Source organism: Canis aureus, chromosome 11, assembly GCF_053574225.1.
Source record: "Canis aureus isolate CA01 chromosome 11, VMU_Caureus_v.1.0, whole genome shotgun sequence".
In the NCBI taxonomy this organism is placed as follows: Eukaryota; Metazoa; Chordata; class Mammalia; order Carnivora; family Canidae; genus Canis; species Canis aureus.
Window position 1 is genome coordinate 27,751,074 of NC_135621.1, and position 13,607 is coordinate 27,764,680.

The following is a 13,607-nucleotide window of genomic DNA, read 5'->3' on the forward strand; positions in this document are numbered from 1 at the left end:
GGCTCTCTGCATGAGAGCCCTGGATGGAGTCCCACATTGGGCTCTCTGCCTGCTTCTCCCTCTGCCTGTGTCTCTACCTCTCTGTGTCTCTATGAATAAATAAATAAAAAATCGTAAAAAAAAAAAATAAAAAAATAAAAAGTCTGTCCTAATCCATCTCCAGGCAGAACTGGTGATTCCTTCCTCAGTGTCCCCAGTGGGTCTAGTCTGAATTCGATTGTAACACTCTACTGGCTTTACTTGCTTACACAGATGCTTCCCTTATGACACTGTAAACTCTTTGACACCAGACACTATATCTCATTAATTTCTGTCTTCACAGTTTACTTAAAACTGTATACCAGGGATTTAATAGAAAGTCAATATTTCTACATAGGAATGACCGGATTAATCAACTAAAGTCCTTTTTTATTTAAATTGCAATAGATATCAAGTCAATAGGTATTTCCTGGGTCCCTCCCACACACCAGACAGTGTTCAGCCAGAGTGCTGTAGTACAAAGAGCTTTGGCTTTGAAGGAGCAGAGTCATTCATAATTCTTTGTCAGTTATTAGCTGTTGTAATCTTGGGCACTTAATGTTCTAATCTTCATTATTTTCATCCATAAAACTGGTCAGGAGGAGGTGTTACAAGGATTAGATGAAATAACATATGCATAGCACCCAGGAAGATGTCCAGGAGCAGACAATAGGCACTAAAAAACCCAGTTAGTTCCTTGCCAAGAAGTCTCAAAGGGTTTAAAGACTAGTAAAGGAGACAGAGACAAATAAATAACTCTAATGCAAAATACCAAATGCTTTATTACAGTCATAGTAACAGGTGCACCTAGAATACAGATGAGAAAGAAATTCTGTCCCGCAGCCTGGGTGGCTCAGTGGTTTAGCGCCGCCTTCAGCCCAGGATGTGATCTTGGAGACCAGGAATCGAGTCCCAGGTCGGGGTCCCTGCATGGAGCCTGCTTCTCCCTCTGCCCGTGTCTCTGCCTCTCTCTCTCTCTCTGTGTGTGTGTGTGTGTGTCTCTCATGAATAAATAAATAAAATCTTTAAAAAAAAATTCAGCCAAAGTGGCCTGGGAGAGGGGACCACAGGAAAGATATGAGAAAGAGGAGTGGATAGCTACATTCTTCTCCCCTCTTCCAAACTCCAAGTGGAGAAAAAAGCATCAACCATGCCACAAAGCCACGATAAAGAACTATACATTTGGGAAATAGAAAATGGCCTGGTAGGGCTTTTACAACAGATAGGGCACACTAGAAAAGCAGTCAGAAACACTGATTGGAATTAGGTTCTCAAGCAATTTGTAGGATGGCATCTGCAGCAACTGAGAGCCGTGAGAGCTATTTGAGCAAAGGAGTGACAATGAGTAAATACATCATTTCGAAAGTTAGTCCTGGCAGTAACATGGACTACAGACTGGAGTAAGGACAGACTAGAGGCAGAGAAGCTGGGAACACGCTCACAGAAAACTGTGGAATTGCTAAATCCTAATAACAAATTCTAGCTTTATAAAAGGATGAGGCACCAAATGTCACTTGACCATCTGGATTGATGTGCATTTTAAAGGGACCCATTGAAGTAGAAATGCAAAGAGCTAATATGACGGCCAGCTTAAATACACTGTGGAAGAACTCAGGAAAAGGAGCAGTAATATCAAAATGCCCTTTTCTTCTTTTTAAGATGAAGATTCTCCCATTTCATTGCCAATACACACTGGATTGAAATTTTTAAAACTTACCTTTGACAGTATCCTGGGGCAACACAAGCCCGTGAAGATGAGTCTAGACTACATTCAGTGCAAAAAACCCAAAATCCTGAAAGAAAGAAAAATCACAGTGAGCTACATGCTCATAGCAAGATGCCATGGGGAGGGGCGGGGTACAGGTCTGAATTAGGCAGCCTGGTACAAAGCCAGGCTCTTCCATCTACCAGCTATTGATGCTTGGGCCAGTGGCCAGCCTCCCGAGCCTCAGCCTCCTCATTCAACATTGAGAACAACAACAGCACCTTCTTCATAAGGTTCTTTGGAAGTTAAAATAGAATATGTATAAAACAGTATAGGGCAGGGCACCAACCACATGCTCAATAAAGGTGAGTGGTCATTAAGAATGTGAACTAAGGGATGTCTGGGGACTGAGTCAGTTGAGTGTCTGCCTCTTCATTTCAGCTCAGGTCATGATCTCAGGGTTGTGAGATCCAGTCCCATGTCAGGCTCCATGCTCAGTGTCAGGTCTGCTTAAGAGTCTCATTCTCTCCCTCTCCCTTCCCAAGCTCTCAGTCTTTTTCTCTTTCTCTCTCTCTCTCTCAGAATGAATGAATGAATGAATAAATAAATAAATAAAATCTTTAAAGAAGGGGGGAGAGAAAGAGAGAGAGAGAGAGAGAGTGCAGTCTTTGGGGGCACCTGGCTTGCTGGTTCAGTGGGTGGAGTGTACAACTCTTAATCTCAGGGTTGCGGATTTAAGCCCCATGTTGGGTGTAGAGATTGCTTCAAAATAAAATCTTTAAAAAAAAACCCAAATAATGTGAACTGAAATATCTTCTAAAGAATCACTAAAACCCATATTAAACCTTTATTATTGGTTTTGCCTTATTTGTTCTACCAGAAAAATGCCAAGTTGACTTCTCCATTTCACACGAGAATGTCTCATAATCACTTCAAATTCAATGCATACCAATCAGGACTCTATCTCCTGCCCAAGCCTCATTCTCCTGACTCCACCATCTTTTTTTTTTTTTTTTAATATTTATTTATTTATTATTTATGATAGACATAGAGAGAGAGAGAGGCAGAGACACAGGAGGAGAAGCAGGCTCCATGCCAGGAGCCTGACGTGGGACTCGATCCCAGGACTCCAGGATCGCACCCTGGGCCAAAGGCAGGTGCTAAACCGCTGAGCCACCCAGGGATCCCCCTGACTCCACTGTCTTACAAAAGGCACCATCCTCTGCCCAGTTGCTTGGGTCTGAACCTCGAGTTCATCCTGGATTTCTCAACCTACCCCAGGCCTCTCATTGCCCCATCAGTAATCCTTCATTTCTGATTCACAGCATGTAAATTCTTCATTTCTACTGCCATTATCATTCCTCGCTTATGGAGGTCTCTTAACTAGTCTCCTGCCTCTACTCTCACTCCTCCCTAGTCTGTTCCCAAATAATGGCTGGAATGGCCTCTTCAAAATCAAATCAGATGATAGCAAGGTGTTAACAGATGCAGTGAAAATTGTATTTATTTCATGATGGAATGTCTCTCTCTTTATATATATGAAATACATACTTACAAATGTCAACGTACAGATATACAAAAATATATGAAGTGAAAGCCACTTAATGTTAGACATTTAGAGGTCCTAAGCCAGTTCTTTCATTTTACAATGGCAAAAACAAATGCCAGAAGGAGATTCTGCTCAAGGTTGGGCTTCTGTGTGTGTATGCAAAAGTGGTTAAAACAATGCTGGACAAGCCCTACAACAACTCACCTGTGATTAGCGTATGCACTGCTGTCAGAAAGCCTGTCACTACTTGGAAGTCAGGCCCTTAGTTTCACAATCAACTTAATGCTTAATGTTTCTTTTTTTTTTTAATATTTTATTTATTTACTCATGAGACACACACACACACACACACACACACAGAAAGAGGCAGAGACACAGGGAGAGGCAGGCTCCATGTAGGGAGCCCGACGTGGGACTTGATCCCAGGTCTCCAGGATCATGCCCCAGGCCGAAGGCAGCACCTAACCTCTGAGCCACCCCGGACCGCCATCACAATCAACTTAATGTTTCTAAGAAAGCACATTTCGTTCTCCACGGCTGCAGATTATGAGTTATAGCTTTTGTTCTATATCATGTCTTAGTATTTGAGAGGGTGCTTCAGGGAATCTTGAAAGCCCCTTGCTGCCCTCTTACTATCAACCCCTTTCCCTTTGCTTATTTTTTAACAGTGCTGGAATATATAAGTCTCAGATGGAATTGTACCACGATGATAATTAGTAATACTTTAATTATTATCCCTATCCTCCCACTATACACACCATTGTCCCAGCAATCTTTCTTTCTAAAAAGCAAATGTGACCTCTGAGTAGTCGCTGCTAAGATTCAGTCAATAACTATATATTACCTTTAGGGTAAAAATTCAAGATCTCTCTAGCCCCATCATCACTTCATATCCTTCTCATGGGGATTGTGTGTGGTTTCCTTGCCCATAATACATGCACTGCTATCTGTTGAGGGCCCTTTGCCCATTTTGTCTACTGCTCTTGTAAGATCTGCCTCAGGAATTAGCTTCTGAAAGTTTTCTGTACCTTCCTTGGCTGCACTAAGTGTCCCTCCTCTGAGATATACCATATAATATTGGTAATATCTGAGGGTCTACTTTCTACACATGACAGGAGCTTCTTGACAACAAGGGCTCTCTATGTCTTACACATCTTAGAATTTGTATCAAGCAGGAGTTAAATAACCATAAGCTGAACCAAACCCTGACATATTCCTGATAACTCAGTACTTCAGTATGGAGCCTTCCCCATTAAATGGCACCAGGGAAACCTAAAGAAGCTGGCTGGGACTTCCCAGAAGGGTCTGGCCCTCATGCAGGATGTGAGCTATGTGGTTATGTGTGACCCTCAGTACCTGAGAGAAGGAGTCAATTCTTTCATTTTATGTCACCTGCAGATTATCAAGAGAACAATCCTGACTAATTTTCAGTTCTCTATTCTGATTAGTTTCTGCCCAGGTTAAACATGACTTCTCTAGACTTACCAGTTGTCTAAATTCTGTACCAACTTCATAAAGTAGCCCATCATCACATATCTTGTTAACAGACAAGCTTAGAAGGACACAGTACCCAGCTCAGTCCTTTGCCTACTTGGCAGAGCTCAGATGCTTGCCTGTGTTCAGTGAGAAGAAAAGTAGTCGAAGCAGAGGAGGGGCAGGCAAGGGAAACTGAGCAATTTCCAAGCACTCTGGAAACCAGTTTTTACAGAACAGCCTCCCTACTTTCTCTGCAGGGCTGTGAACCTCTGTTATCAGATGCACTTGTACTCAAGATAAACCTAGTATTTGATTCTAAAATCAACATTTGGAATTATCTAGTTGAAGTTATCTACAGCACTATTTGCCTTCTAAGGTATGAGTAATGGCAAATTCCTTCAAAACGTCATTTTGAAATGTTCTGAACTACACTATAATCCTACCATCTGATTGTATATAGCCATGGCAGTAAACTAGCATTCCAGCTTTCTGAATTGACAGCATTCCAGTTTTCTCTGTTCTCTTGCAGAGTAACCAGACTGGGCTTGAGATTCACACACAGTTGGGAAGGTTTCATGGGTCTTGGACTAAATCACTACTACGCCCTGCTAAAAAATTGCAAGTAGGCCTCCAGAGCTCCTCCAAACCAGTACCTAACCTAACTCATGGTATATAATCAGAGCTACCTCTTTCCTAGGGAATATGGCAAGTTGAAAGAATGACATATCCAATAAATTATATTCACTTTACTAGTATCACCTCTAATATGGCATAGTTTTAATTTTCAAACTTGATTATTCAGCCTAATTCTTTTAGGTTTAATTTTAATTGTCATTTTAAAAAATTCAAGTGATACAGATAAGGCCCTTGATCGTGGTCCACTCTCCCCCTACGCTCACCCAGGACTCACCATTGTTATCAGTTTAATTTCCAGGTATAATTCTGGGATGGAGACTATTAAGAATACACAGTTCAGGGGCACTTGGGTAGCTTAGTTGGTTGAGTGTCTGACTCTCAGTTTTGGTTTAGGTCACAATCTCGGGGTTGTGGATCAAGCCCTGTGTCAGGCTCCACACTCAGTGGGGAATCTGCCTGGGTCTCGGTCTCTCCCCCTCCTCCCCCCCCGCCCCGTACTTCCCACCTTGCTCATGCACGCTCCCTCTCTAAAATAATAAATCTTAAAAAAAATAAAAAATAAAAAAAAACCAGTTCATCCTTGAACAACATGGGTTTGAACTGTGTGGGCTCATTTCTATGTAGATTTTTCACAGGACAGTTCTATAAATGTATTTTTTCCTTATGATTTCTTAAAAACATTTTCTTTTCTTTTCTCTAGCTTACTTTCTTTTAAGAATACAGTATATAGGGCAGCCTGGGTGGCTCAGCGGTTTAGCGCCATCTCCAGCCCAGGGCGTGATCCTGGAGACCTGGGATCGAGTCCCACATCGGGCTCCCTGCATGGAGCCTGCTTCTCCCTCTGCCTGTGTCTCTGCCTCTCTCTCTCTCTCTCTCTCTGTGTGTGTGTGTGTCTCTCATGAATAAATAAATAAAATATTTTTAAAAAAAGAATACAGTATAAAATACATGTAAAATACAAAATATGTGTTAATTAACTGCTTGTATTATCGTTAAGGCTTTCAGTCAAAAACAGTCTATTAGTAGTCAAGTTTGAGGGAATCCAAAGTTATACACAGATTTTAGACAGCACAGAGGGTCAGGTACTCCTAACTTTAAACTTTTAAATGAGTCACACGTAATATTGAAAGCCCTGATTGCCTATGTCATTGGCAACTGGCCTAACTTCAAGCAAGATGTCCAGAAGAGGCATCTTAAGTGAAGCAGCAGATGTGTGAGGGTGGAGCAAAACACCAGCAAGGGAGCTGGGAAGGCCTTTTCAGGAGACGAGCATGGATGCCAGAACAATCAGGGCAGAGCAGAGGGTACTACACAACTAGCTCTGTAAACAGGGCACCCAGTCCAAGTAGGCAAGAAGGAACCTATTTAATTAACACAAATGATATCGAAAGTTCAAGCAGAACAGGTGGAGGTAACTTTGCTACAGGCAGATGGGTTTATTTAACTGCCAATACACAAGCGTTATGATTGTTCCAAGATCTGGAAATGTTACCTGTGCAGTTTCAGGTCATCTCTACTTAAGTTCAGTGCTTTGGAAGTTCTGTAAAATGTCCCAGTCTGCACATTCCTAAAACCATCCCCTTTAATCCTAAAATCTCCTCCAATTTTGTGCCCTCCCTCCCCTTTCCTCTCCTAGTCAAGTTTCTTCGAAAGGAAACTTATATTTGTGGTCACAACGCCCTTACCTCTCTCATTCACTTTTTAACCATTGCAATTTGAGATCTTTCCTTCTCAATCCCGTTATCAAATACGATGGGTATTATTCAATTGTTTTGTTTTAACCTCTCTTTTGTATTTAAAAATTAGAATAACCTGAAAGTCTTATCATTTGGGTGCTCTTTTCCTATCTTGATATCAAGGATACTGTAGATCCAGGGGCACCTGGCTGGCTCAGTCTATGGATCATGAGACTCTTGATCTCAGGGTTGTGAGTTTAAGCCCCACGTTGGATGTAGAGATTACTGACACGTAAAATCTTAAAAAATTAAAATTAAAAAAAAAGACACTGCAGATCCAGTCATTGAGCCAAGGGTACCTTGTTTTAGTTGCTGGTCTCTGAGCTGTGTCTGGGTTCTCCTATCTCCCTGGGTTGGAGCCAGCCAAGGCCTTTGTCAACATTGTTGATTTTCAGATTCACAAATGAGCAGAATGGTGCTGGGTGAGGAGCTGCTGCTTCTGTACATGGGGGACCAGGGGACATTGGTTGTGGTAAGGAAACCAAACTCAACTCCTGGCTTCAAGGATTGAGCCTAGTTCTGATGCCCAAACTGTCATGGATCATGTCTAGTCCCTTTATCCCACAGAAGGGGCCAAGTTCATTATGTGTGATACCTTAGACCATTTCTTTGCAGACTCTTACTGGAGAATCTTTCTCTGCTTATCCTTAATTCATTACTGGTATGTTCCTTGGGAGTTACATCCTTCCTTTCCTCTTTTTATTATACACACGTCTTTATCTTCTCCCATAGATTCAACTACCATCTATGTCTTGATGACTCTCAAATCTCTCTAGTACTGACCTTTCTTACAATCTTCAAAGCTTTCTGTAAACTGCCTAAAGTCAATGTGCTTCACTTCCTGTTCCACAGGTCCCTAAGATGTAACACATCTAAAACTAAATAATCTTTCCTCCTTCTGCCTCACTTGGGAATACTATCATCCACTCAAATAAAAAATCTGGCACCATCATCAACATCTTCCTCTCATCAAACTCTGTCCATTCTAATCCCCAAATATTTCAGCATGTACTTTCTTCCCCATTCCTACTGCCACTGCTTTAGTTCTGGCAGTTTCTCACTAAATTTATTCCGTTTTTTTTTTTTTAAGATTTTATTTTTTTATTCATGAGAGACACAGAGTGAGAGGCAGAGACACAGGCAGAGGAAGAAGCAGGCTCCACGACCTGAGCCAAAGGCAGACACTCAACCTCTGAGCCACCCAGGTGCCTTCCTACTGTTTTTTTTTCCCACTGGTTTTCTTACCCTCAAGCCCCTCCCACCCCCATTGCCATCAGAATTGCCTTTATAAAGTACAATTCCACACAGCCTCTGCAATGTCTCTCACATATCTTCAAGATAAAATCCATTTTTCACTACATGGTATACAAGGTCCGGTACCTGTTCACCTCTCAGCTTCATCTCACAAAATCACATTGCTTTCAGTTTTCCTTGAACATCACATGGCTTCATGCGCCAGGGACTTTGTATATGCTGTTTCTACTTGGGCTGGCTTCCTACTCATAGGGCAAATTTCTTCCCCACCTTCAAGATGCAGGTATAGGGAAACCTTTTCTATGAAGTCTTTCTTGATGCCTCTCTCTTGCTTCAGGTGGGGTGCTTCCTCTGAGTTTGTGACTATACTTGGTATATTATATATATAATATATATATTATATATATATATACTGAAGGTAGGGTCTAAGTCTTATTTACTATTCTTTATTTATTTATAAGATTTTACTTATTTATTTGAGAGAGAGAGAGAATGCACACAAGCAGAAGGGGCAGAGAGAGAGAGGGAGAAGCAGACTCCCCACTAAGCAGGGAGCCCAACATGGGGCTCAATCATGACCTGAGCCAAAAGCAGATGCTTAACCAACTGAGCTACCCAGGAGCCCCTGTATCATCATCATTTAGAACAACGCTAGTGCAAAGGACATTTTGATAAACTCTTATGGAATGAACAGACATTTCTGGGAAAAAAAATAGTAAATTCAGTACAACGTTCTTAGCTTATTCAAAGGATGCTGTTTATCAGTTATGATAGTATATCCAGGCAGTATAGACTCTATGCATGCATGTATTCATTCATTGAGCAACTGAGCCACCTGCCAGGTATCCTGCTCCGTTCTAAGGAACACCATGGTAAAGTAATGCTAGCCTCTCAGGGCAGAGTGCTATGTGCGTGGGACCCACAAACTTCCAGGGAGAAGCTGTGAAGCAAACTTTGGGACTGATAGCAGGTCCCCGCAAAAAGATGTTACATTTATTCATGTATCTTCTAAGGCAGGGACTGTTGCCTAAGAAAAACAAACTCAGTGTGAAGCAGGGATTAAGATAAAGGTATGTACTAATTTTTAGCTACCTATTCAGTTTGGTCAACTAACTCATGCCTTCTGGCTTAGTCCAGGATAACCTGTCAATTCTTTAACAGGAAGGGCTTCAGAAAGTACCTTCTGAAGACCCAAACACAAGCACAAACCACTTGGAGGTGGGGGTGGGGATGGTAGGGAATGATGACTGCTGGCTACTGAAACCGCAGAGTCAACTGGGACAGCTTTACTGAATGCTTACCAAGCACCCAGCGTGATGCTCGCGTTTTCAGAACAAGGGCCTATGGCCAGGTTTTACTGCCATTGTTGGTCACGTAAGAATGAAACAGATTAACATATTCAGCTTTTGTACCCAATTTATTGATGACCCATGACCAAAAAGCTTTTATTTTTTAATTTTTTTTCCAAAGAGCTTTTATTCTTTTTCCGTATTGTATATAGTTTTATGTAGGCTTTTTAAAATCAAATAGCTATTTCCAGAGGCACCTGAGGGCTCAATGGTTGAGTGTCTGCCTTCAGCTCAGGTTGTGATCCCAGAGTCCTGGGATTGAGTCCTGCAACAGGCTCCCAAAGGGAGCCTGCTTCTCCCTCTGCCTATGTCTCTGTCTCTCTCTCTGTCTCTCATGAATAAACAAAGTCTTTTTTAAAAAATAGCTATTTCCATTTAAGTTGCAAAATTTTAAGTGCATATTCGTTTGCCAGTAAAACCAGCAAGTTAGGGAAATTTTAATATTTATATTGAAGATAATATTAATTGAATAATCATTAACCAATAACCAGTATTTATGCTGTACTCAGCAATGTACCTCATGGATACCTCAAAAAACTCTCATTTAACAGATGATCCCTGTCCTCAGAGGTCTTTAACCATTGATAAGGAGAAGAAAATCAGCACAGCAAGCAATTCCCCAAAAACCAAAAAACACTAAGCTTTGTGGCACAGAAGTCTGGACAGTGCAGTCTGGGCTAGGCTAGACAAGCAGGTGGCCTTCAGAGGGAAACTAGGATTCCAATAGAATTGACAGGACTTAAAGCAGTGATTCTCAAATGTTTTAGTCAGGCCCTCTTTACAATTCTTAAAAATTATTAAGGATCACAATAAGCTTTTGTTTATGTGGGTTATAATGATCAATATTTAACCACACTAAAAACTAAAGCTATGAAAAATTTAAGTGATTTATTCATAAATATCCATTTAAAAATATCAATACACCATTACATTTTTATTTTATTTTATATGTTACATTTTTATTTTATTTTACATGTTAACATTTTTAAATTAAGAACAATACTTAAAGAATAAAAATTTTGAGAAATGTGCCATTTTACATTTCTGCAAATATATTTAATGTCTGGCTTATATGAGACAACAGCTATGTTCTCGTATCTGCTTTTGCATTCAGTCTTTTGCAGTATCATATGTCATGAAGCCTCTGGAAAACTCCACAGCACACTCGTGAGAGAATGAGTTTAAAAGGCATGTATATGTCAGTATTATTAAAATAGTTGTGACCTCATGGACACCTGAAAGGGTCTGGATGGGGAGTGGGAAGGATCCTTCAATCACACTTTGAGTAAGTACCAATTTTAAAAGAGAAAGAAAATGGTATAAGGGTGCAAGCAGGAAGGAAGAGTGTGGCTCCGGAGCCATAACTTCCACATACGCAATGCTCACTCCTAACATCTTGACTACAACCAAGCTCACCTCCTTCACTGTGAATCTCAGAGACAGAAACAGGCAGGTAGGGTTCTGCATGACAGAGGGACAAGGAGCTTATCCCTTACTCTCCGAGGTGTGTGTGTGTGCGTGTGTGCACACGCGCACGCGCGGGAGAGTCTCTACTTCCCCCAGCAACATTCCCTGGAGGCCACGTCAGGTTTTCCTCTCTAGCGCCCACACTGTGCTCTCCTCCTGGAAGCTGTAAATGGCTTGTAAGAAACTGCCTTGCCATGGCTTCCCGAGGCTGTGTTTACTAACTGCAAAATCATCTCACTGCTACAGTCGCAAATTCTTCAGACATTTCTTGATCTGGCTGTCTTAAAAAGCAAATTTAACATCAGCCACGTAGCCAGTTTTTTCCCTGCCAATAATCATGTGAGTTTGCAATTCTGTTCCTGTGCATCTTGTGCACTGTAAAAACAGTTCCTGGAGCATCATATGTCATGGATCTAGTTGCCATAAACTGAAAACATTTTCTTCATATTTCGTGGCACAAACTAAAACCATTCTGGATGTGGTTTGCATACAGTCCATCTCTGGCCAAAAACGAGGTTTAAATATATGGACAGAGAGAGAAAAGGGGGGTGGTCATTACCATGGTAAAACTGTTTTATCATCAAAGTCAACGTTTGATAGTATATATTTTTTAATTTAAATTTTTGCTATGATTAATGTTCTAAAATTATCCTGCAGTAGGTACAATTGTTCATTTTATGTAGCAAGCTTTAAGTTATCTCAAAGTATTTTATACCTGAGAGAAGCACAGATGAAACAGAAGTTTTGATCTCTCAGAAAAAATAACATGAAAACAATCACGAAAAAAAAAAAAGAAAACAAACACGAATCAATGTAGTTTTTCAGTCTTTTTTATTATTACTTTTTTTTAGCAAACATATTTCTTAAGGCCCCGTACAGACCAGAATAGATCATTTTTAAGTCAAAGTGAAACTAAAACTTTAAAAGATTTCTGCTTCTGAGAATGGCAAACGAGGTAATTCAGACTAACCATCCTGCTGAGGAAAGCCAGAAAATCTGAACAAAACATAAAAAAATATCTTGGAGGCAGGGGCATTAAGAAGTTAATTAAGAGTTGTCACAAAAATCAATTCCAGGACAACTCTATAACTCAATACAAAAAATAAATAATAAAGCTGTTAGAAGTTATACAGGATAATGTTTTCATGACCTAAGGGTGTGGAAGGATTTCTGAAACATCACACAAGAAAAGCATCTATTATTAAAAAAACAGATAGGGCAGCCCTGGTGGCGCAGGGGTTTAGCGCCGCCTGCAGCCCAGGGCATGATCCTGGAGACCCTGGATCGAGTCCCACGTCAGGCTCTCTGCATGGAGCCTGCTTCTCCCTCTGCCTGTGTCTCTGTCTCTCTCTGTCTCTCATGAATAAATAAATAAAATCTTAAAAAAAAAAAAAGAAAAAGAAAATGGGTAGAAGACTAGATAAGGAATGTCACCAAACAAATAAAAACAAAAAACTACATTATCTAAATGCCCAACAAAACATACGAACAGGTATCTAGCCTCGATAGGAAGAGAAATACAAAATAGTACCATAATAAAAAATACAAAGGAAAATCATGATGATGTGTCATTATGTACCAGAATGGCTAAACATTTACTTATTTATTTGTTATTATTTTTAAAGATTTTATTTTTAAGTAATCTCTATACCCAAGGTGGGGCTCAAAACTCACAACCCCGAGATCAAGAGTCACATGGTGGGGCAGCCCTGGTGGCGCAGCGGTTTAGCGACGCCTGCAGCCCAGGGCGTGATCCTGGAGACCTAGGATCGAGTCCCACATCGGGCTCTCTGTGTGGTGCCTGCTTCTCCCTATGCCTGTGTCTCTGCCTCTCTCTCTCTCTATGAATAAATAAAATAAAATCTTAAAAAAAAAAAAAAAAAGAGTCACATGGTCCACCAACAGAGCAAGCCAGGCACCCTATGACTGGCTAAAAATTACAAAGTCTCATAATAACAAGTGTTGCCAAGGATATGGAACAACAGGAACTCCCATACACTGATTGTGTGAATATAAATTGTTATATCTACTTTGGAATACAATTCATCACTATTCTTCTCTATGATCCAGTAACTCTATTCCCAGGTATATACCCAGTGGAATTCATTTGCATGTGTACCCAAAAAATACAAAAATCTTCAGACTAGCACTATCCATAATAGCCCTCCACTGGGAACAATCCAAATAACCTCAGTAGTAGGATGGATAAGTATCTTCTAGCATATTCATGCAACGGAATACCATACAGCAATGAAAATGAAGAACAACAGCCACACACAATAACATGGATGAATCTTGCAAACATAATGACCAGATACAAAAGGATATGTGGCATGTGACTCTGTTCAAAATCAGTTAAAACTATAATATTTAGAGGTACACAGATGGTAAAAGGAAAAAAGAAAGGAAAGAAATCA

The 13,607-nt window shown here is 40.6% G+C and overlaps 1 protein-coding gene across 4 annotated transcripts in view; it reads right to left on the reverse strand.

The window, feature by feature from the left end:
- The window catches only part of TNRC6B (trinucleotide repeat containing adaptor 6B), a 255,544-nt gene that overhangs the window by 189,125 nt on the left and 52,812 nt on the right, over window positions 1-13,607 (reverse strand). For all 4 annotated transcript variants that reach the window (XM_077914417.1, XM_077914433.1, XM_077914423.1 and 1 more), the window contains exon 2: window positions 1,736-1,811. The gene's annotated coding sequence lies outside the window, so the exon portion shown is untranslated. The remainder of the gene's footprint in view (window positions 1-1,735; window positions 1,812-13,607) is intronic.